Source organism: Ostrea edulis, chromosome 10, assembly GCF_947568905.1.
Source record: "Ostrea edulis chromosome 10, xbOstEdul1.1, whole genome shotgun sequence".
NCBI lineage: Eukaryota > Metazoa > Mollusca > Bivalvia > Ostreida > Ostreidae > Ostrea > Ostrea edulis.
The window spans coordinates 26,512,498-26,517,292 of NC_079173.1; positions in this window are offsets into that span (position 1 = coordinate 26,512,498).

The window sequence follows — 4,795 nt, forward strand, 5'->3', positions numbered from 1 at the left end:
ACTTTACAATGAATCACAGATATGTACATTTTTTGTTTGTTCTATTTAACGCAAATCCTTTAGTATGTAAAGTGTGACGTTAACATGACGTTGACAGAAATACAAGAAGTGACAAAACCCACATTTCTGTGTAGCAACATCGTTTATATATTCTATGCATACAAAACAACACATTTCAATGCTTCAAATCAATATGAAAAACGCCATATCATTAAATCAATCTAAAGACATCATGTAGATGAAGTCATCTGTAGATGAAATCATGGTACAGTACCCGCAACGTTATTCTTGACATTCCTATCGTGTTCTATCGTGCGTGTATCCTATCGTATCTTGCGTGTATCCTATCGTATCGTGCGTGAATTCTATCGTATCGTGTTTTGTGTTTATCAGGTTTTCCGTTTTCTATCGTGTTTTGCGTTTATCAGGTATATCGTGTTTTGCGTGTATCAGGTTTTCCGTTTATTGTGAAAATCGATTATCGTGTAGCTTCGGAAACTATCGGGATTGTATATCAAATCTAATGAAAAATTACGATACTTTTCGAAAGCTGTATTCGTTTTGTTAAAGAAGCTATTTTTAGGAATCGAGTGAAGATAATCTATTTGAAGGAGAACATAAATCTGTCGATTTTAAGGCAGACGAAGAACTATTTATCTGTCCCGAGAGGGTGAGAATGTATCACAATTTCATTCTAAGTAATATGAAAAGTAGGCAGTGGTTTGCCGAGCAAAGCGGGGACAGTAAATCTGAAAGCTCCTTCATGTACAGTTCATAAACATTTGCTTGTCTAGAAACAATTATTTGTAATTAACACTAAAAGAGACATAGGAAATTTCGATTTGAAAGGAAAAATCAGTAAAGTACGTTGTTTATTACATATATTTTAATAAAGGCTCGTTTTCTTCCGATTTTTTTCCCACCTGTGTTCTATTTATATATCCACCATTGAACTTGTGAGTGTCTGTGTATCACCCGTGTTTTGACTGCAAACATTCTCAGGTACATATATTGTATTTGACACATTTAGAAGATTAAGTTTTAAAAGGGTGCAAGGGTAGATACTGGAAATTGATACAGGGTTTGATGATTATTTGTTTTTTTTTTTTTTACATACTAAACATAATTTTTTAACCGTTTCAAAATTGTGAATTTAAAAAAGCCGTGTTTTATTCATTTTTACCCCATAGTTTATTTATTTTTGTTATTAAGATATCAATTCAAATACATATGTTCCAATTACTTATGAATATCAATCATCACTCCGTTTAGAAATATCTAACGTAAGAAGATTTGGTGTAATGCAGTGGATCCTTTTTAAAGCGGTCATGATGAAAATAATTGTAATTGTTGAATGACCAGTGAACTTAGAGCTTGATGCAAAATAACCCCCTCCTCGCTACACAAAAAAATTTCCTTGGTTTATTTCACATTCAAGATAATAGACATTATAATTAGAGAGCTACTGAAGCATGATATCACAACATTATATTACATTTAATTAATCCCCAGAATGATTTATATATTAAACATTATATAATTTTAGAATCATTGGCTGGGGAAATTCATATAGATATCAAAAAATTAATTAAATACCGTATACAGTTTAGTTTTCTGATTTTAGCTGTGATGGCGTAAAAAATTGAAATTTTTTTTTTAATACGACCGTGTATTAAGAAATTATACGTTTTAGGTGTATAATGAATATTGAAACCCTTCAGTACTATTGCCAAAATAATGTAATTATATATGTTATCGGTATCAAAATTTCGTTCTGTCTAAATTGATTCTGAATTTACAACATTTCTATCAGGTTTTCCGTTTATAGTGAAGATCGTTTATCGTGTTTTGCGTTTATCAGGTCTATCGTGCAGATCGTTTATCAGGTTTTGCGATTATCAGGTTTATCGTGTATCCTATCGTATCGTGCATGTGTCCTATCGTATCATTCGTGTATCCTATCCTATCGTGCGTGCATCGTGTTCTATCGTTTATCATGTCAAGAATAATGTTGCGGGAACTGTACTACAATTCAATAAGTGGAACTCGCAATGAATTGAAATCCCCACACCTATAGATGAAATAATGGTACTATAAATCAATAAACAAAAGTAGCCGCATCGTGTTTGCCCAACTATCTGTTTTGTATTGCTTATAGGAGTTATGAGATTGGTCACTGTTTGTTATATTCACATTTCATGTGTACAGTGTGTGTTATACTATTATAACAGCTGTTTATGAGATTTATTATGATGGTTTGAATGCCCTCTGTTCATTCTAGATGAATCGATTTATTACAAATATCGGGGGAAATATCATGACGTAAAATGTACATAGGGATTATGATGTAATCACAACGTTAATATGCGTAGGTCTTATTTTGCTAACAAAACACCACTTGACTGTATATCGAATTCTTTTTTCATAAATACATTATATTCCTCATTTTCGGAGAAACAATGTTTCATTTCTTGTGAGCCGATTGTCGAAGTTGCCCATGGAAAGAGTAATGCGGTGGTGTTGCTATAGATATGCTTTCAAGTACTTCTTAAATTGTAATTTTGTTCGATATCTGGAATTGTGATGTCCGTTTATGTGGTGTTTCATGTCCTGGCACGTCTCTCCACGATGATACCTTTCATATGTCGTGTTCATGGGACAACGTTCGTGACTATATGTGACTCTGTGATGTGATTTTCCTGTTCGTGGATTTTCTGGGATGCGCTGTTTGGCCGTGACATTTTGTGTTATGAACATCTTTTAGACTGCTAGAGTGTTAATGGTTTCATAGAATAAAGTTTTATTATACAGTAAATCATAGGTGTAAAGCATGCATTGATTTGCAAAATGCATGCGATTGTAATGTATAGTGCAGCAGGTTAAACTTGTCAGAATTTGAACATTCTTCCAAATCATGGGGGGGGGGGAGCTTGTTGTGATTTGGGAGCAAATTTTAGAAACAGCGGTCTGACTCGGGGTCCTCTGGTATTGTACAAGTACGTGCTAGTTTATCTGTTCCTTTTACCTGCGAACTCCCAAGGCGAACGTACGTGTTTCTTGAAGCTCAGCACTGTAGTTATAGCATTCGTCTAATTTGTGTAAATTGTTTGTTATTCATCAGTTAATATCCTGTGTTTATAAGTTTTTTGTGTGGTGTTCAGTTTTTAAAACAATCTTTATTATTAAACACATGTATGTGCGTTCGTATGACATTTATTTCTACAACAAACCCCTGTTAATCAAAACCGTTAATTAGAAAACTTTTTATGCTTAATAATGGGTTTTTTTAAATGACGAATTCCAACTATTATTTTCATCTGCCTTTTTATTTATTGGGTCATCATCGGTAATGAGAGTGCGGCTTGAATCGAATCTGGAAAGTTAATTTGAAACTAGGAAAATGGAGGGAATGTTGTAGATGTTCTCTCCTTGTATTACCTTCAACATTTTCTGAATTTCCGTTCTAATATATATATTAAAAAACATGAAAATATGGTTTGAACAACAACAAAAAATATTCTGCTTTCCTACCGTGTAGACTGAAGGCACGACCAATCGTAACCGAGGCAGATTTCTTCATAATCAGATGGTGCTTCCTCGAGTGGTCCAGAAGTCGAAAGCCTAGTATTAATCTGGCAACAAAAACTTTAATCCAATGACTGGCAGATCTGTAGGGGTTAAAGGGATAGCAACCCCTTTTTCATTTGAATGAAAAAGGTCATTATTTCCCATTATTTTGGGGTTGTCGATCTCTGTTCCCTTCCTTTGGCATGAAAGGTACAAACTTTGGGAGTAATACCCCCTCTCCCCCCCCCCCCATCAACATTAGTACCGTATAAATTTTACATTATGACCCCTGGGTCGAGGCCTCTGCTGATGGATTGTTAGTCCCCGAGGGTCTCTACAGCCTAGTAACTAAGTACTTCGTTACGAGCTTGAAAATACGGATGTGTATTTAATTGCTTTATAAAATTTAGAAATTCATTTCAAAATTAAGGAATATCCCCCTCATGCATAGCTCTTATTCTTAGACGAATTTGACTCCACTTTTTTTTGGGAACGCTTTTTTGTTATTTCGGATTTTTATAATTATTTGTCGAAATGCGCATCTGGTGCATCAAAATAGGTACCGTATAAGTTTTACAGAATTACATACAGATTGTCTTCCTTATGCTGATAATAATAAATTATAATAGTTCGTTCGCCGAAAAATTGCAAAAATTAATCACAATACAAACTTAAATCTAAGCCCCGAATTAAAAAAAAGTCTAGTTAATTAGTTAGGTAGTCACATGGTACGTTGACGTCACATACGCCCTTCTTCGATCAACTGATTGTGAAAGTAGTGTGGGATATTAAAAACTCGGCTTTTAAGGTCCTAATTTATTCACCATGGGCAACATTTAAATTGATGTTGACACAAATTCCGCGTTTTATATTTTTTTGCCACTAGTGTATACAAATAACGATGTATATACCAAAATATAGCGAGGAAAGCGAGAATGAAATATCGGCAATATTGCGAGTAAATAATTTTTATAGGGCTTGAAGCTTTGGTGTTTTCCGTCGCGTTGCATATATTTCAGTCATATCTCAGTGGTGATTAAAAATCCAAACTATAAACAGGCGTTGAAGATTTCTATTAGCCGTGGCTTACTACTTCGAGTTTCATCTTTTCAAAACATTGGATAAATGAAAAAATCACAAATAAAACATGCATGATGGGTAAGTCCATGAGGAAACAAAGTTGGTAGTTAATAAATGAAAGTTTCAACCAATAATTTCGACTCCGCCA